Genomic DNA, 21,053 nt, shown 5'->3' with positions numbered 1-21,053 from the left:
TAAACAGAGTCACTCCTCCCTTCCCAAGTCACTATTTAGTGTTAGTAAGTTCTTATTGTCTACTCTTTCCCCACCTCCAATTTTCACTATTTCCACCTCAATCAGAAATATGTTTATGATTATACTTAAGTCCAGGGAAGGAGTATCCCACATCATTTATTTATGCTCCTTGGGGAAGTGAGTATGTATAAGCCAAGCTGAAATCTCATTAGACACTTTGTTTTGGGTCAAAAAGAATCTCCAAAGATAACCTAGCTTCTAAAGACATGGACTAGAAAGCATAAAGTGAGAACACTCATTTGGCAAAGAAAGCCACCTGTGCTCTTGATTCACCTGTGTAGGTCTAAGGTCAACCACCTGGGCTTCTGCTTCTTGGCAATCTCATTACATCATTACCCTACCACCCACTTAGTACTTTTCATCTCTTCCTCTCTGCTACCTACTTATGCTTTGTCTACAAATAATTCAATCAGTTTTCATCTTAAAGATAAGACCAGTTAAACCAGAATGAATGTCTAGTATGGAATCCAGGTATCAGTATTTTTCAAATGCTCTCCAGGGGACTCTAATGTACACTTGAAGCTGAGAACTAGTGCTCAATAGCAAATCCCTTGAAAAGGCCATCTTTCCCTTTTCTCCACTCCCATGCACTTCTCGATTTATTGCATTCTGGCTTTGACCATCACCCACTTGGTTAAGGACACCAGTTCTTAACCTAGAGGCCACTTTTCCAAACTGCCTTCTTAGAGGAATGTGATTTAACAGCTTGCCTCCCCTTGCTTCATGAAACCCTCTCTTCTGGAATAATTTCCTGCTTTTCTTAAAAACTTGGACAGTTCTCTTCGTTTTCCATCATAGACTCCTGTTTTTCCAGTTTCGGGGTGGAGTGAGGACAGGAAGCAGCCTCCATAACAGGATTCTCCCCGGGGATTTATATGGCTAAAATTCTTGTATGGATAATACTGTTCAGAAAAACAGTCAGAAAATAAAATTAAGAAAACTGAGCTAATTCAAAAAAAACTTCAGGCAAGTACCAGGAAACAGGATAGAGAAGATGCCAACAGATGTTGCTCAATGCCAGCTGTAAGAGTTTGGGATCAGAGACCAGACTTGGTTCAGATGAAACACAAAAGCCAGCTCCATCTAGAACAAAGCTCCTTGGAAACCTAGGCCAAGATTTTATTCAGTCAGAGGACTTCTGGGTTAGTGGGTAGAATACGGTGACACTGCAAGCTCATCTACTGTACATTTAAGAATTTGATCTTCCTTGGTCTTCGAATCATGTTCAGGGAGGGCAAAGACACATCATACCACCTTGGCTCCTGGGAAAAGTGTGAAGGATTAAGACCAGCAGACAAGTCAGGGAAGGATCTGAGAGCTAGGCAGCTGTGGCAACAGTCCCTCCCCGTCTCCAGGATCTGAGCTGTTACGGTTCTGTTTTAAAATAAACTAAGATTCAGATGAACAGAAAGTTTGTGTTTCACATTAACATTGTGGCTTTTTCTCAGCTGGGTGTTTTTATTTTCTCTGTCACTTTGCATTATAGAAATAACACAGCTTTCCAAGGAAACAGCTCCATCAGATAAGTAAACAGTGTAGAGTGTGGAGTGTATATTGCAGAACCTGAAGCTCCTGACTCAGGGAAGCCCAGGCCATAAGGTCAATGGCTGTTGGCCCAGAGCATTACCTTCAGGCTCAGTTCTCAACTGGGCTGCCAAAGAAGCCGTACCTCATCTTCTAGGCTAGGCTGTCTTGCATTTTCCTATGGGCCAGAAAAGCAGCAGCTGGAAAAATTGCTCACCATGATTGCTCCAACCCTTCCCAGCGCAGCTGTGGGCCCTGACTACTGCCACCATCCTCCTCAACCCTGTGCTATCCTAGCCCAATGGAGACACAATTTAGGAAGATTTCAGCATGTTTCTTCCCACCAGGAAAGTGAGCCTCAGAAATAGTTATACTCTGTATATGGCAATCAGCGTATGTTGGGGTTAGAGAGAGAACACATACCCAGACAGCCATATAAGCCCTTTGATGCCAGATTCCCATACATTGCCTAAGGAAGGCCTGATTGCCTATCACCTGTACTTGTCCTTGATTTTCACCCTTTATGTTTGGGGAAATGTAACCTAGGAAAAAAATCATGGTCTCTCAGCCTAGACTCTCCCTCTGCAAGGCCTTGCACCTGTTTGACAACCCTACCACACCCTAAATAGGCCTCCTTGGATGAGCATGACATTGACAGGATGAAGAAAACTCTTCTAAGCTCCAAATCTCTCCACCACTGCTGCCCACCCTTGCAATAAGCCTCCTTGCACCTCATCCTTGACCCCAGTGAAACTTGACTTTGGTTTACTCTCGGGATTGGCTGTTTAGGTGACTCTTCTCTTTCTGAAGCAAATCTAATTAGGCCCTCCCTGGGCCCAGCTCATGTTGTCTTCATCTTACTTGGAAAATCTTCCTGTTGGGGAATCTCAGCCTTTGTCTAGGACCAACCAGCAGCAGAGTACAGAGAATTACCATGGAAACTCTTAATTTTATCACAACAATGGCATTTTGGCAAACATGGGTTCTCTCCTGGGATCTTTTACACTGATCACTTGATATAAACCCCCAAACTGTTCCTAGGCCAGAAATTCAAATATTAGAATAAATCAAGGGGTAAATCTAAATCTACTCTCAAAAGAAAAGCTGCTATGAGAACAAAAGAGAGAGCACAATGAAAAATGCTACAATTCCCTCCCCCCTTGCAATTTATTTCCAAATGAGTAGACCTAGCAAACTTCTTCTGAATGGTTGAACAAGAACCTGGCAACTGACACAAGAATCTGGCTCACAGATGTGTTTTGTTTTTTGATATCTTAATTTATGGATATAAAAACATTCAAAATATCTATCAATCCTTCCACTCTTGAAATGGGCATATCTGCCTAATCACTTACTTTTAATGTTTTTAATTATAAATTTTGCATTTAGGGAGAATTATAAAGTGAATCCTAAATACCCATCATCTAGATTTACTCATTATAGACTCCAGCCAACCTAGATTTATCTACATGCTTACCCATTGACCCTTCTCCCAGATTATTTTAAAGAATATCAGCCCTGGCTGGCGTAGCTCAGTGGATTGAGTGCAGGCTGTGAACCAAAGCATCACAGGTTAGATTCCCAGCCAGGGCACATGCCTGGGTTGCAGGCCATGGCCCCCAGCAACTGCACATTGATGTTTCTCTCTCTCTCTCTCTCTCTTTCTCCCTCCCTTCCCTCTCTAAAAATAAATGAATAAATCTTTAAAAAAAAGAATATCTAACGTATCTGTCATGGTATCAATAAATAATCTAACATTTATCTCTATAAAACTAGAGCTTCCTTTTTCAATATAATCGCATTATCATGCCTAAAAATCAATAATTTATTGTAATTTGATGAAATCTTATCAAATGCTTGATCAGTATTCAGATTTAACATGATCTCCTTTTCATTGATTTTTCTATATTTTTAAAGAAAAATCAAGATTGAAATAAGATACATACATTGCAATTATTGATATATTTCTTAATTCTCTTCTATGCAAATCATTTCTTTCCATGTCTCCTCCTTTCCTTTCTTTCTCTCTCCTTCCTCTTTTCCTTGAAATCTACTAGTGAAAGAAAAAGACTGATTTGTTTGTATTTGTTGTTTGTGCTCTTGTGGTGTTGTTTAGCATGTTTCTCTTTCTTCTGTGTGTTCTTATGGTTAATCATTCCACCCTTAAATATGACTCCTACATCTGCTTTTATTACTAATGATACAATAGAGCTTCCTGGTCTCTATTCTAAACCCCAGGCTTTTGTCTCCTGAATGATAGAAACCTGGGACTATGTGATACACTGGAAAGAATAGAGGATTTTAATCTTTTGTCAACCTATGATATGACCTTGGGCAAATAAAACTTACCTTTTCTGGTTTAAATGTGAATAACTAATATTGTCAAGAAAGGTATATCTGAGGATAAAATATAACCATTATATGAACATGGAGTGTACTGAGTGATACAGAATACAGCTCACCACGTATCCCAGAGGCAGAGCCTTAAAGTAGAGGCATAGACTCTGGAGCCAAACAACCTTGGAGAAGACCGTCTGTAGAATGGGGATAAAATATTTGTTTTTGTCTTAAGGATTGAAGGGAAAATTATATAACATACATCTCCTGATGTTTAGAGCATCATGTATACAGTAGTTATAGATAAAGACAATAGTAGAAGTTTATCAAAGAAGGCTAGAAGATATGGAAGGTGGAGTTGAAACAGGTTTTTCAAAATTCTCTTTGGTACAAGCGTCTTTCCCATGATTTCCATTTTACCTTAAGAGCAAAATGCTGAAAATGTAGACAAGTAAAAATGCAAGGGGAATACAGAAGAGGGAACAGATAACTTTTTCTGCAAATACCAAGGAATATTCATCAGGAGTCACTGGACTGAGTCTTAAAGGATAACTAGGTATTTGATAGATGAGTGACAAAAGGGACATATTAAGAGGAAGAAACAGGACTGGCAAAGGCATAGCTGAGGTCACAGGCTTAAATGATTTCAGAGAAATCGTTTATCTGTTGGCAGTGGGAAGTGATGATATAGTACAAGTGGGAGAATCTTTTTCCATGATAATATTTGTCAGCAGGGGAGAGCTGTGGTAACACTGTGTGAAAGAGAGGTAAATTGGGAGTACTTGATAATATATCAAGTAAGAGATGGTAAGAAACTAAAAGTAGTGGCAAACCATGTCAGTTCACCATAAGTTTTATCAAAGTATAGTAACAGACAATATATCTCTGAAGATTTCATAAGAAGGGAACTTTTTGCCTGCAATGATCATGGAGTTGGTAGCATTTGAAACTGAACTAATAAATAAAAGGCTATGCAGAATTTATGTTCAACAAGTAAAACTTGTTGGATCAAAGGATTAAAGGAAGGATCACAAAGTTATAAGGGTTATTTCCAGACTTCAAAGGCAGGCCCATGAAAATCACAACCTCCTCCAAACACACAGCATTGTTTCTGATTCCCTGTAAGTGAAAGACACACCCACACACACCCCTCCTCCACCCCATGTTATGATTCAGTTGCGTCATGCTAGTGTTTCCCAATACATGTTCAGTAAAGCTTTATTCCACAGATGCTTCAAGGGGGAGGGGGAAGGAAGGAGAGGAGAGGAGAGGAGAGGAGAGGAGAGGAGAGGAGAGGAGAGGAGAGGAGAGGAGAGGAGAGGAGGAAGAAAGAAAGGAAAACTTTACAAACTAACTTGGGAAATTCTGGCTTAAACAGAACTAAAAAGGTTTCCTTACTACAGGATTTCTCAGAGCCTTTGTTTAGTGTGTTGCAAATCTCCAGCATGAGCACAGAGTATGCAAGACTTTTAACAGAGGCTCTCTTCCTCCAAAAAGCATCTTGTATAAGTATTCTACTTACAAGTATATCTGGAGGGCAATGCTAACATCGATGGTGGTTAACTGCTTCTTAGAGATATCTCAGGAGATGATTCTGATGGTAAAGAGACTGAGCTGATGGAGGCATTTCTACTGCAATTATTGCTGAGTGAATACCGACCTGGCAGGCATGTGAGTCCTTTCCATCACTTAGTTTTTTTTCTATTTGGCCCAGACTAGTGTGCATAATTATGACTGAGCTAGACAGACATTTCCAACCTGCAATTGAAGAGAAAGCTGTATTACAGACCAAGCCAACTCATCTCCTAATCCCATGAGGAGAAAGCTCAGAGCAGGCATGAGTTTAAAAGGAATCCTCACAGATGAAGGGGAGAGAAAGAGGTGCTGCGAGGCTGAAACATCTCTAGGATTCCATTTCCAAACTGAGGTACTCAAAGGAGGGTTCAAACTGGAATCTGGGATGTACAAGAGAAGATGCTCTGTCAAGGATTGAGGCATGCTAATGGTCCCCAACACACACACACACACACACACACACACACACACACCATATATATGTGCATTCTGCATGTGAACAAAATGGGCTAAAGGTTTGTATTGTCAGCTTCTATCTGTCACAGCTTTGCCCTGTTATGTTAGTGGTGACTCAGCCATACGAATCCCTTATCCAGCTGGGTCATGTCTCCTGTGACTACCTTTAAGATGCAAGCATGGTCTAAAGTCTGTCTCAGCCCTGCCCGCTGAGCTGCACCATCCACCTAATGTTTTCCAACCTGTCCACCCTTGAGTCTTAGAGAGAGATCATCTACTCTGCAGCTGGGTTTGAACTCCGCATATCTGCTCTTTGGGGATCCTAATCTGGGGAGCTCCACCTATTCCTGGAGTCCTGTGATGTTCTGTTTCCCTCCTACCCAATCTCTTATGAACACCTTCTTCTCTTGCCTGGAGCTATTTCCACCTCTTCCATTCTCTCTAGAAGAAAGGGCACTGCTTGATAGAACTTTCTGCAATGATGTTGATGTTCCCTATCTACAGCTACCAACCAGGTCATCTCCACAGACAGATCACTTGCAAGCCACTTCAGTAGTGTTTGTCACGCATCTGGCCCTGTGGCATAGAATAGTCACTTTCCTGAGCCTTGATCTGTCATCTGTATAGTGGGATAATACTGTGTGCTCTGTAGGGACATTGTTAAAAAGTATTAAATGCGACAGTGCTTGTGAAGTGGCTATCACAGAGCCTATCACACAGCAAGTGCTCCATGTTTATTCCCTTTCTCTTCTTCTAAAAGTAAGTCCAGTGACTGAAATGCTCAGATGGCTCATGTTTCTTTGAGTGACCTCAAACCTGCCTTGTTCATCCCCTAAAATGCTAAGTCCCATAGAGGCTTGAAAGGAAAGTTTTGGACTGTGCTTGGAAAACAGTTTTGGCTTTCATCTCCTGTGACATTCCTCAAGCTGAACTCCTCATTCTAGCCCTGGCTTCTGAAAAGCCCAGACTCAATTTCCTTCCTGCACCAATCAAGAAGCAGTCCCTTTCCGGGGGAGGCTGGAAATGAGACCCATTGTTCATTTGCATTGTGTAACCTTTCCTCAATTAAAAAGAAAAAAATGTCCTTTAAAATGTGTAGGTTGAAGGCTTTGCTTCCTCCCTCTTGAAAGAGGCCCTGGAGACAGCTGGCAGGGCAGCTGCAGAAAGGAGAATGGACAGAGAGGTATTCTAGGGTCCCCTCTTACAAGCAGGAGAACCTCATCATGCTCTTGTATAATCCAGAAATCTGCTGGAGCCTTCATAACCTCCAAGACCCAGGCACTATAGTCTGCTGTCCCCAGCTACCTAAGCTGTGGTCTCCCCACATATTTCTATTTTAGGGTGTTTATAATACTTATCATCTCATTGTCCCCTCCAACTCTGGGGTTCCTTGTTGCTTTAGTGTGGAATGAATGTCAAGCTTTTTATCACTTAAAACACAAATACATATTAACAAACAAAATATAGCACAGAAATCACCCACCACAGAGCATTTTTTCATGCAGTGGATGTTATACCAACCAAGCTGGAATTTCACCAAGAGATCACACAACAAGGATTTAACCATTAATAGGCTTTCTTGCTTTCCAAAGGAAAGTCACCCATACCTGGAACTCTTCCCTGGCCCTCTCTCCCCAAAACTCACTGCCTCCTCTCTTCTTCCCCTCACCCTCTGGTTCTTTCTCTCTCTTCCTTACCTTCTGCCTATCAGAATTCCCAGAAGATTTCAAATGACTCATCCTGTACTGTGGTGAACAATTCTACAACTTGTAACTCCTACTTCAGGACCTGAATTGTTAAATGAATCAAGACGATCAGCTCATGAAGTAACTTCTCATTTAACAGAAGCTTTTTTCTTTAGACAATGGTGATGCCAAATGGTAATTATTTTCTGATACAAATGGTAAATACAACAGGCAGCTAAATAGCCCTCTATTGAGAATCTGGACTTCCAGCCAAGATGGAGACATAGGCAGATACGCTTTGCCTCCTCGCACAACCAAAACAAAGACAACAACACATTTAAAAATAAAAAAAAAAACAATGAGAACTGCCAGAAAATCGAACTGTGTGGAAGTCCGACAACCAAGGAGTTAAAGAAGAAATATTCATCCAGACCCATAGAAGGGGTGGAGAGGGGCATCCAGGGTCCAAAGGACTGGAGGCAAGGTGGTAGCTGGAGGACCAGGGCAGGTAAGGCAGTGGCTAGAAGACTGGACTGTCCCACATTTGTGTGCAGATAAACCCAGAGGAACAACTGAGGAGCAAGAAAGACTGTGCAACCCAGGGTTCCAGTGCTAGGAAATAAAGCCTCAAAACCTCTGAGTCAAAAAACCTGTGGGAGTTGAGGTGGCAGGAGAAACTCACAGCCTCACAGGAGAGTTTGTTGGAGAGACCCACAGGGTCCTAGAATGTACACAAACCCACCCACCCCAAAATCAGCACCAGAAGGGCCCAATCTGCTTGTGGGTAGTGGAGGGAGTGACTGAAAAATGGCTAAGAGCCAAACAAGCAGCATTGTTCCTTCTCAAACCCCTCCCCCACATACAATGCCACAATGCAGGAGGGTGGTCCCTCCTTGGTAATACCTAAGGCTCCACCTCTTACTTATGTAACAGGCCCACCAAGGCAAAAAAATATGGCCCAAATGAAAGAACACATCAAAGCTCCAGAAAAAATACAACTAAGCGATGAAGAGATAGCCAATCTATCAGATGCACAGTTCAAAACACTGGTAATCAATCATTGCTTCTCGGCCTTTTGGCTAAGATCAAGTGTAGTATCTGTTCTTATCAGTTTAAAACACTGGTAATCAGGATGCTCACAGAAATGGTTGAATGTGGTTGCAAAATAGAGGAAAAAGTGAAGGCAATGAAAAGCAAAAAAAAAAAAAAGGAAAATGTAGAGGAAAACAACAATGAAGGGAAGGAAACCAGGACTCAAGTCAACAGTTTGGAGCAGAAAGAAGAAATAAACATTCGACCAGAACAGAATGAAGAAACAGGAATTCAAAAAATTGAGGAGAGACTTAGAAACCTCCAGGACAACTTTAAATGTTCCAACATCCAAATCATAGGGGTGCCAGAAGGAGAAGAGGAGGAACAAGAAATTGAAAACTTATTTGAAAACACAATGAAGGAGAACTTCCCTAATCTGGCAAAGGAAGTAGGCTTCCAAGAATTCTAGGAAGCTCAGAGTCCCAAAAAAGTTGAACCCAAGGAAACACACACCAAGGCACATCATAATTACATTACCCAAGATTAAAGATATGGAGAGAATCTTAAAGGCAGAAAGAAGCCCTGGCTGGCATAGCTCAGTGGATTGAGTGCAGGCTGTGAACCAAAGTGTTGCAGGTTCAATTCCCAGTCAGGCCACGTACCTGGGTTGCAGGCCATGGCCCCCAGCAACTGCACATTGATGTTTTTCTCTCTCTCTCTTTCTCCCTCCCTTCCCTCTCTAAAAATAAATAAATAAAATCTTTTAAAAAATTTTTTTAAAAAGCAGAAAGAGAAAAGGAGACAGTTAACTATGAAGGAGTTTCCATAAGACTATCAACTGATTTCTCAAAAGAGACCTTACAGGCAAGAAGGAGCTGGAAAGAAGCATTCAAAGTCATGAAAGGCAAAGACCTACATCCAAAATTACTCCATCCAGCAAAGCTATCATTTAGAATGGCAGGGCAGATAAAGTGCTTCTCAGATAAGGTCAAGTTAAAGGAGTTCATCATTGCCAATCCCTTATTATATGAACTGTTAAAGGAACTTACCTAAGAAAAAGAAGATAAAAAATACCAACAGTAAAATGACAACAAACTGAGAACTATCAATAACCAAGTCTTAAAAGAAAACAGAAACAAACTAAGCAAACAACTAGAAATAGAGATCACATGGAGGGTTATCAGTAGGGGAGGGGGAAGAGTGCAGGAAAAGGTGCAGAGAATAAGTAGCATAATGGTAGGTACAAAATAGACAGGGGAGGTTAAGAATAGTATTGGAAATAGAGAAGCCAAAGAACTTATATATATGACCCATGGACATGAACTAATGTGGGGGGATTATGGTGGGAGGTGGTGTACAGGGCAGAGGGGAATGAAGGGGAAAAAGATAGGACAATTGTAAAGCCTAATCAATAAAATATATTTTTTAAAAAGATACCTAAGAATCTTTGGCCTGAGGGAGTGTTAAAAACAAGTGCAAAATTCTGGGCCCAACTGCATTTGTACACATTATTAAAATGATATATTATTATACTATGTATAATATTATAGTTAATATTATTAATTATTAAAAATAATACTCTTTAAAAGAAGAATGAAGTAATATTTATCTGCGTAAATTATCTTTTTAGAAATCATTCCAAAACTAAGTGCTCTAATTTCACAATTCCATAATAAAAGGATGCAACAATTATAAACTTTCTGGAAAAAATAATGTCTTGAAAGCCAAGGAACTGAAACAAGTAGGGAAACTTGACATTGAATAGTTAGAGTCCCAGCAGCACAGAAGAAATCATTGGAAGGGAGTAGGAACTGGGTTTGATATTTAAGGAAGAGGTTCTAGGTAGAAGAATAAGCAGGAATAATCAGCTTTGGTGTGGTTAGGGTTAGAACATTCATGAGTCATAAGGTACCTGGAAAGGAGAAAGGTATAGACTCAGCTTGAAACCCAGGGTGGCCTCCAGAATTGATACTGTGCATGGTTCTTTCCATTTCACATATATTTGGATAAACTGAAGTTCAGAGAGGGCAAGTGGCTTGCTAAACTGCTAGGTGGAATTGAAACAGGTCTTCAGAAATCACTATATGCTTGTTTATCAAATTCCAGGTCTTCTGATTGTTAATACAAAATTTCTCTAAGACATAGGAAGCTGAACTTATGGTTCTAATCAATTTCCTCCATCCTGAAAACTAACCTGTTAAATCAAAAATCTCATGGCAGTGGGCTAATGAGCTCTACTGAGTGGAGGAATGCCCAGTCTTGTAATCTTTAAGTGTACCGTGGGCATTTTTAGAATCAATTTTTTTCTATTAAAGAAATATAGGCTCAATGTGGAAACTTAAAAGATATAAAAATTTAAAATAAAAATTAACAATTTTTCATACCTTTACAACTCTCACAGTCATTGTGAAAATTTTAATGCATTTCCTTTGCCCATAAAAATCTTTTTATGCATTTTATATTGTTGAGATCATAGTACTTAATGATTTTATATATTTTCTTATTTAAATTATAGCATCCATTCTACCCATCCTTATTTTGAAAATTCTTTATAACATTATTTTCATGCCCATACAAATTTCACTGTATTTAATGTAGTATAATCAATTTATTTCACATGTTATATTATTCATAATATTTTGCAATAGCAAATAACATTATGATGAATGTTTTTATGCTAAAAATGTTTTTTTAAAATTTTGGACAATGTTATGGGTTGAATTGTATATCCCCAAAAGATGCTGAAGTCCTAATTCTCAGTTTCTATAAATATGGTTTTATTTGAAAATAGTGTCTTTACAGATAATGGCATGAAGATGAGACCCAATTAGGGTGGACCTAATCCAGTATGATTTCATTCTTATAAAAATGAGGGTTTGGTACATAGAGACAGACACACACACAGGTGCAATACTGTGTGAAGATGAAGGCAGAATTTGGAGTGGTGCATTCACAAGCAAAGAATGCCAGAGATGGACAGCAAACCACCAGAAGCAAGGAGAGAGCATGGAACAGATTCTCCCTTAGAAGTAACCAACCCACCCACACCTTGACCTAGACTTCTAGCTTCCAGAGCTGTGAGACAATCCATTTCTGTGGATTAGACTGGTGATCTAACTTGCCATTTTATGGTACTTTTAGGCAATAGGAACTCTAGGAAATTAATTCAATGTCCTCAGAAAAATTCCCCAAAATGCAAATACTTGGTCAAAGGGTGTGAATAATTTTAAGGTCCTTGATATATTTCGACAGGTTGCAAAATTCCCCAATTTTTGCTGATTTCTAACTCCATTAACTATGAGTGAGAATATTTGTTTCATCATAATTTCCCCAGAAGGTTGTTGTTTTTTTATAAACTTTGCTAATTTATTTGACAAACTATATCACATTGATTTTATATTCAAATTTCTTTGATTACCCCTGAGATTAAATCTGTTTATACTTATTAGTCATTTTTGTTTTCAATATTACGAGCTCTGTGCTCTGTCTGGGTCTTTTGAAGTTATATCCATATTTAACTTTCAGAATTATGGACTTTTTTGCTTTTCTATTTGCATGAATCCCTTTTATAGCACACGTCGTAATTCTCTTTCTGGCATGGTTAATGCAAATATTTTTCTGATGTGTTATTGTTATTTTGTTTCTCATCCTTTGAATGTATATTCTGACAGAACAACATTTTTGAGGGTGTTTAAACTTAAATATATTAAAATGCTTATGTTATTTATCCTAGAGTAAAATTTTGTTAGAAAACATAATTATTTAATTAGTCTAGAATGTCCTATTTGGGAATAGGCTGTTAAATGAGATTTTATCTTGTTTTATTAACACATCACTAAACTAGTCTCATACTATCTAGTGATTTCTCTCTCTCTTTCCTACATAATGAAACATTGCATATATATGTCTAGTACTATATACACACACATATAAGGTAGTTCTACGTAGGACAGTGCCTGGATAAAAATGTCTCATTGGAGATTCTTCTGTACCTATTGGTAGCCACAAATGGATTTAACCAGCAAGAGCCCTAGAGATATCACTGAACAACACTAACAGGCATGTGCGACCCTAACAGGACCTCTGCCCACAGAGGCCAGGCTGAGAGTCGCGCCACCATCGTGCTAAGATTAGGACTGGGAAAGGCAGACGAGTGGATCCTCTCCTCTGACTTACCTCTGACTTACTTCTCCTCTGACTTATTTTTGTACTGATAATACGAAAATACCTCTATATTTGGTAGACTGCTACATCCTCCCGGAAAGGGCTTTGTAACACTCTATAAAGTATGTACAGTAATTATTCCCATTTTCCAAGGGGAAGAAACTGAGGTTCAGAGAGGTTAAACCATTGTTCTGAGGCTAGGCAGCTGGACCATGGCTTAGTGAGGCTGGGAAGTCAGTTAGTCCAGCCCTGGAGCCCACATCAACCCCAGTGATACCCTCTGTATGGACTCCTCATGCTTGCAGAAGGGGGAGAGATTCCATAGCAGTCTGGATGGCTGCTGTGTGCTTGTTCTCACCTGAATGTTAGTTACAGCAAGGAGTTAGTGAATCAATTAGCAATTGGATCTTTTTTTAGAGAAACCTGGGAGATGAACCCCAGTCAAATCTCCAACCAAAACTGCACAGGCTTGGCATTACTGTCTCCCCAGCAAGATTGCAGTGGACAGCTGTCACAATGCAACGAAGGCTTTGTTGCCCCAGATATGGGAAGTACTGTTGACACATAGTACTGCTGGCTATGTGTCAGCCCCAGCCACAGTTGCCTCAGCTGCCCAGTTGACCCATCTCACTCAGGCTTGCCCTGAATCCAATTACTGCCTGATGCCATAATGTAAAAGTTCAGCCCTTAGCCCAACTGGGGACAGTTCTGAAATGGCCATTTCACCTCCAGATTTCCTCAGGCAGTCAACCAAGGTTGTCCCTGGGCTGTATCACAGCGGATCCTTCCTTCTTCCCACTTCTGCCTCCCTCACCTTCTGTCCACAGGTGCAGACCCCAAAGGCACTACTAGCAAACATCCTGCTTGCTAAACTCTATCTCAGTCTGCATCCCAGAGAACCCCAGTGGCAACAGAGACAGCCCCTGTCTGAAGTCACTTTAGGTACAGCTTCACCCATTCGTGAAATGGCAGTCTGTGATCCACTAGCAGACTTCCCTGAGGCCCAGTCAGCATATGCAAGTAGCTCCATGAATCCACCAGAACCTTCCCATCGAAACTGACTCCTTCTTTCCTTTTCAAACTATTCACCCAATCATCATCATTTACAGTCTCTGGATGCAGGAGGAAGCCCCTGCCACAGACTTTCAGTCATAGATCAAGGCAAAAATGGTTGGGAGTTTGCAGCCAAATATAGTAAAAAATGTTGAATATATCACCTTCCCGCACCAAAATGGTACTGCTTTAGCAAGTCTATTTTTTTCTCCATTCCTTGATTTAATGGCTTCCTCTGGTTTATGAAATATTTTCTTTTACCCAGGGCCTACTGCAAACATCTTTATAAAATAGAGTTCCTCGTTGAACAGGTCACTTTCCTATTGAATTTTAACATTTCAAGAAGGAAAAAGGGAGTATTTCCGACCCAGATATTCTTTGAACAAGTATTTAAGTGGGTTTCTAGATGCCAGGATTTAAGCTCCGCTGACAGCCAATATAATCATCAGCTTGTAAAACAAACTCTGAAGTTCACGCCTGTATAGAGCACAGTGAATAGGCTCAAATCATTTGAGTGAGATGGCACAAATAATTGCATTTCTGCCATTGGCCACGGTGGCCCATGGCCTACAGTTAGTAAGTGACACAGCTGAGAGTTGAAGCAGACCAGCTTGAATTCCAAGTCCATGCTCTTTCAACCATACTATGCAATTCCACAAATATTTACTGGACATCATTTTTGTGTATATAAGTATAATATTTCTGAAATACCTGTGTGTGTATGCTACCTTATAGACAATCTAGTTTTTCTCTGTTTTATCTACTGTTGTAGCTCCAGGAAAAGGGGCAAAGACGTCTATTTGAGGACAGGGAGGGGAGGATATGTCCTCCCCTGTGTCCTCCAGGATAAAGACAAAGGATAAGCCAGATCACTTCTCCTGGGGAATTAGAGGACAGAGGAGATATACTACTTTGACCCTGGAGGGTTGTGGAAGGAAGGGTGGTGGGCAGCAGGGACAGGATTTCTCCCCTTCTTCTCTGTGCCAAGGTCCAAGTGGGGAGGTTGGGAATCTGAAAAGGAACTCTGACCCTGCTCCCATTCAGGAGGGGACTTCGCAGGCTGCCCTCACAACAGTGTGAAGGTGGCTAATTCAGAATCAATATAACAGAAAAGTACAGGTTAGCACAGAGAGATCTTCTGTTAGTATTCCAGACCGCCTTGGCTATCCTATTGTGTAGCAGAAATCCAGAAGTACCTGCCTAGTCCAGGAGGTGAAAAGTAGCTCAGAGTCCACAAGGAAGGTTTAGACAAAGTAGCTATGGAGTGGTCTTATTTGCTAACACATTCCATATTGTTGTGGATCTGCTAAGGTAGACGGTGGCTTTTATTCACTTCCTAGCCCAGGAAGCCCACCTGGGTCCCTCACGTCACCCCGACAGAGACTCCCCTGCCATCATTACAACAAGGCTAATGGCAAAGTATTGCATTGTTGGATCTGCTCACAGTTTCTTTTAGAAATACTTATGATGTGGCAGTCTTCTACATGAGATATCTGTATCGATCATCCCTATGAGTTGGATGCTGTTATCAACACCCTCATTTCATTGGGAATCAAGACACGAGGAGAAGCTGAGGCATACAACGGCTTGCCCAGGGTCCCACATTGGCAAGGGGCAGACCTGGAATTCAAACACAAGAGCCCATGAACTTAACCATTATACTCTGTTGTCTCTTTCACAAGAGCTGCCTATGGATGACGAGTGTGCCAGATACCAGAGTCATCTATAACTTACGCTTACTACTTTCACTCTGAATTAAATGCTCAGGTAGCTGATTAAAATTCAAATTTCCCAGACAGACTGAGTCAGAATCAGGGCAGTTGATTCCGATGCAAATGCCCCAAGGAACAAACTTGGAGCAACTCTCCCTCAAATCCCCCTGCTTCTTCTCTTTTTCTCCTCACTGACTAGTCACTGGGTGGTTGGTGCCATGCACCTAGGACTTAAGCTCAGTCCCCAAACTGCTCTAGAACCAAATGGAACTCTGAAGGCGGAGACACACACTCTCAGCCAGACAAGCATCTGTCCACAAAGAATATCCATTTGCTCTAATCACTGTTCCATGGCTGTCCTAGGTCTGGAGAGGCAGGGTCCCTGGAAAATCCCCGACTATGTGGGGGTGTTCACAAGAGTTCTAGGAAGGTGTCCCCCTGCCCTGTCCACGTAATGAAAGTGTGACATTCATACGCCACTGGGCTCCAGGTCAGTATTTCTACTCAGCTCCCCGGACTCTGGGGCTGTGCAAGCAAAGATCTGTCTGTATTCCCCATGAGGTCCCCAGAGTGTCTATTATCAGTCACTGCCTCACTGACCATTTGTTCTGTGAACCTTTCCAGCTCAGCTTCAGTATCTCCTTGGAAAGGCAGCTCCTGGACAGTTTGGGGAAGTGAGGAGACTGGGAACTCAGATAGATGGTGGCATGTGTTTTTGGCTGCCCGTCTCAGCCTCTTCTGAGTGCAGAGGCTGAGGGAGGGGGTTGAATGGTGTTGCCTGATGAAGACAGAGGCTTCGGGACTTCCTCCTTCTGCCCACAACCTACTGAAGCAAGATGCCCTTCCTGCATCTTTTCTCCCACCCTCCCCAACATTCCCCAGGAAAGACCACCAAAAAGTCATCCCATAAGATGACAGAGACCCTGGAAAAATGCAAAGGTATTTTGAGAACTTCTCACCCTTCCTGGATAGAGGAGTAGGCTGAGGCGCAGAACGGAGAGAAACTTGTGTGAATCTTGCAGCCAATGTCAGGAAAGATCCCAGAGCTCTTCCCACACGTGCATCTGTATGGAGGACATTCTCAAGAATGAGTGGACACCACAGACGGAAAGCCCCCTGGCTGTGGTGGAGATGGGTGGAAGCAGTAGGGAGGAAAAGATAGCTCCATCTGACAGAATACGTCTGTGGGAGCATCACAGACCTGGAAACAACATGAAGGACCGCCCCTGGCACACGGCAGGACCAGACCACAGTGGTATGCTGCTGGTGCTGACCACGGGCAGGTCCCTGTTGTGTGGAAGACCGAGGCAGACAATCCGAGAGACGCTTCCTTGGGGCAAACCGAAGCAAACACCGGAAGCTGGTGATCTGAAACTTCAAGGCTGAGAGGAGGAAGCTGGCCATCGGCAAGAGAGACTTGGACGTGTCTAGAGTGGACTCGGGGCTGAAGCACATGGCCCCAAAGGCAGCCCAGCAGAGACTCTCCAAGACATTGGGGCCAGCTCCAGTTTCTACAGGGTCCAGGGCCTGGGGTGTGGGTTGCTGGGAAGTATCAAAGGTGCCAATCTCAGAGAGATTTAAAAAAAGAAAAAAAGAACTTCTAGGGTTAGGAAGAAAAGGCTAGGCTAAATACCAGACAAGGAGAAGGGGAGATCCGGCTGAGTGAGAAACTAAAGGGTTATAACAAACACACAGTGGCCTTTGTTAACCCTGAAAGCCCCAGCTTGGATTTTATGGTCGAATTTAAATATTTGGGACTTACACCCACAATGGGAAGAATGAGCTGGGTGGGGCCTGCGCCACAGGTGGGAGAATGTGCCCCAGATGCAACAGCTGAAAGATGAGGCCTCTTCAGAAACAAGAGAATGAAGCCAAAGATGCACCGCAGGCGCAGCAATGCTCGCTGAGGTCCAGAAGGCAGCCCTGGGGGTGGGGTGGAGGTTCCACAATTCATCTGGCAGCTGGCAGCAGGAAGGGGGGCAATGAATGCAGGAAAGGCCTTGGAAATAGGCAGGGACCTGGGCAGGGGCTGAGCTGCAAGAATCAGTGGATGCAGTTGCGATGGGGGTTACAGAGGAAATCCAGGAATGTGATTAGTGGTAAAGCAGCACCATCCTCTAGTTAGGGTTATCTCATTGTCCTCATCATCCTGTCAGCATTTATGGAGCACTTAGAGTGGCCAAAATTGTAATAGCTACTTTAATTACACTATTTCACACTCAAGAGACAAAATTCAAATGTACTTGAATCTTGTATGCAGAGGGAAGTGAAGATAATGAGGGATGTCACTATTCTATTCTTGAGTTTCAGGGAATGAGTGGCAATATAGTTCAGATAGCAGGGAACTTGTTCAGAAATGTATCAGACTTTGTTCGGTTTCTGTACTTGGATAGCGAGAGTCCAAATAGCAACGCAGATCTGTGCCGTGTTCCTGTCCCGTTTACCGATGAAAACTGGTAGTCACAGAGATCATATCATTTGTCCAGGCCGGCGCATCAGGGATGGAACCAGAATTTGTTCCCAGACATGCCTAACTGCCAAGTCCTGGGCCGTGTGCTTCCTCCCAGCCTAACTGGGGTGGGCTCTTAGGGCTGTCTGGAAGCTGAGCAGGGGTTGGAGTGGGATCAGAATGAAGGATCAATGCGGGAATAGTAAGTAACTAGGAAAAGTGGCAGCTGAGAACACGGGCTAGAGAAAGACAATTTTTTGCCTGATACTCTTTGTCTGGCTTTGCAGCACCCGTCACATATCAGGGCATCTTTGATTCCACATTTCCCGGGCATGCCAGTGTGTACCATCATCCATTTCCCACCAGTCCCAGCAAGTGAAAGGAGGGAAAAATACTTTTCTGACTGGCAGAATCCATCAAAATGAGTTGGCAACACCTATCAGCCTGAAACAGCAGTTTGCAACTTGCCCGGCAACAAATCTTTCCGGGGACATTATCTCACAGGAAACCACACAGGATAAATTCTTAGCACAATATGAGCCCTCCCTCCCTTTACTTCCTCCCCGCTTCAGAAAGATTTAACATCTAATTCAGGTTTGGACGAGCCGCTTCATCTCTGTAGAAACACTGTTGATCTCTGTAGGACCCCAACGGCCTTGGGCAGAACAAACTGGAGGGAAGGGGGAAGTGCGGACCGTAGGCAGTGATAAATAAATACATTACCACCGCGCTGACGGAGCACCGTGACCTCCAATACAAGCGCCGAGTTGCAGCTGTTTAACACAAGTCACCTTATTTTCCTGCAACCTCAGGGTCTTAAAGTGCCAAAGCAAGAGAAAGATGCCCAGTGAGTCAAGCCCATTCTATCAGAACCTAGGAACAGCTGGGCTTGCTGGTTCTTGTCAGAGCGCCTCCTTAGGTCTCCATAATAATATAAAACATAGCAGAAGAAAAAGCACAGAAGGAAGGATTGGCCTGGAACCTATAATATTTTCGCATGCAGGAAACTGAGACTTCAGCTCAGAAGTAGCTAAACTGGCCACGACCATGTAGCTGAAAAGTGGTAGAGTGAGGACCAAATGTAAAATTTGTTTAAAAATAATTTTGCGGGAGGAACATATTGGGACTCGGTACGACTGTTGCTGTTGCTTTAAAGAAAATGCACATTTTTTCCCTACTGAACCTGATCCAGGCTGCCATTTATTGAGTTTGAGTCTTTATACACACACACAATCTTATAACAAAGACCGTAGGAAAAAAGGGTATGAATATTATTTAAATTAATTATTTAAATAATTATTTCATTAATCTAAGTGATTAATGAAATAATTTTAGGTAATTATTTAAATTAATTAAAGCATTGAGACATTTAGGGGATAACCACATAATTGTCCTAAAATTCGGGTAATGAATAACGAGTCCTTGCAGGAAGGAGTTAAAATATCCAGTTTGGAAGTAAAATATACAAGTAAACTTGTGCATTGACAAAGCAAAAAGCCTTGCTTGAATTCTACAGAAAAGGTGGCATTTCCACGCAGCGACCTGGGAGCTGGAAGAGATGATCATTCTGTCCCCATTTCCCTGCGAGAGAACAGAGAATCAGGAAGACGGCGTGAGCCGCCCAAGGCTGCAGAGCTGCGCCTGCCCCAGCAGAGCAGGAGAGAAGCAAAGGTCCCCTGACTTGTCCTCCGGGCACTTCACATTGCCTTTATTTGTATATTTACGTACGCATGTATTTACTTATTTATTTCTATCACAGCAGAAAACAGAATGCAGAGAGAACTTGGGCTACGGAATGTTTTCGTTAACCAGAGCTGCAACAACCGGTTTGTGACAAGCACCATTTTAACAAAGAGCCAAGTGGGTCTGGGAACGTTTCCAGAAGAAAGGCCTTTGTCCATGGTCTTGACTGAGAAGTCACTTAACCTAACAGATAGCGCCATGCCTGACACATAGTGGATGATCCATAAATATGTGTGGGACTGACAAATTGCCCTTCACATCAGACAAATGAGCGGTGCGGAGAATCTCTCAGCAGTCCCCGTTCTAGACAGTCCTGACACTGAATCTTGTTTATCCCCTACAAGTGTCTGGCGTTGTTTATGTCCCTGCTTCTTTTTTCCCCCTGTATCTCCACTTGAATATCGCTCTAGAAGGACAAGACCTGTATCGTTTGCTCACCAATACTGGAAGCAACAGCGGCCTCTGGATACTCCATAAATATGAGCCAAACGAATGAGCGTGTCCATCGGTCTTCCTCGCTGGGACTATTCACTAATATTGTCTGTCTCTTCTGCTTTTGGTTGTAGGAGCAATTCATAAACTTATAAAATGTTAGCTTCAAAAGGGGTCTGAGGGGTACCTCTAATTTTACAGTTAAAAAAAAATAAGTTCAAGGGAACTTTTTTCCAGGGCTGTGTATTTTGTCCAAGGCAGACTTCAGGCTCTGGTTCAGTGCTTATTCCCTGACACCATGTGTGTTTGAGTCTGTACATGCACTGGTTAAGCTTGTCTGGATACTCATCCATATGAAGTGTGTGTTTATGTGTGCATGTGTGTATGTGCATGTGTCATTTGCAAAGTGAGACCACCAGCTTTGTCACAGACACTTTCCGGACCAAGGCTCAGAAAGCAATCATTTCTAGTGTTTTGGCAGCCATGGAGTTGCCTGCTCAGATCTCTCTTCATGGGAACCTGCTGCAGGCAGCCTGGGTGGTTGACGGGCTCCAGCTGCAGCACCTTTGAGTCCATGCTGTCGGTGTCTAGCCAAGCTTCCCAAACAGCTCCTAGCCAATGACAGAGCACAGCAGAGAGTATCCGAACACGGCCATTTCTGCCCTACTCTGGTTGCCTTCAACGGGCTACTTTGGCGTTACAATTCCGCATCAACTGGGCCAGAACTTGGTCAGGACCAGGCTGTCTGAGGCTCCTCCTGCCCAATCCTTCCCCCTCTATCCTGTCTTAGTTGTCATACCTGCATGATCATGTGAAAACCTTCCCTACCTA

At 42.4% G+C, this 21,053-nt stretch overlaps 1 pseudogene; it reads left to right on the top strand.

The window, feature by feature from the left end:
• Positions 1-8,696: 8,696 nt before the first annotated feature.
• LOC114507205 lies at positions 8,697-8,806 on the top strand (annotated as a pseudogene).
• Positions 8,807-21,053: the final 12,247 nt, after the last annotated feature.

This window comes from Phyllostomus discolor, chromosome 9 (genome assembly GCF_004126475.2).
Source record: "Phyllostomus discolor isolate MPI-MPIP mPhyDis1 chromosome 9, mPhyDis1.pri.v3, whole genome shotgun sequence".
Lineage (NCBI taxonomy): Eukaryota > Metazoa > Chordata > Mammalia > Chiroptera > Phyllostomidae > Phyllostomus > Phyllostomus discolor.
This window is presented reverse-complemented; position numbering and strand designations above follow the sequence as displayed.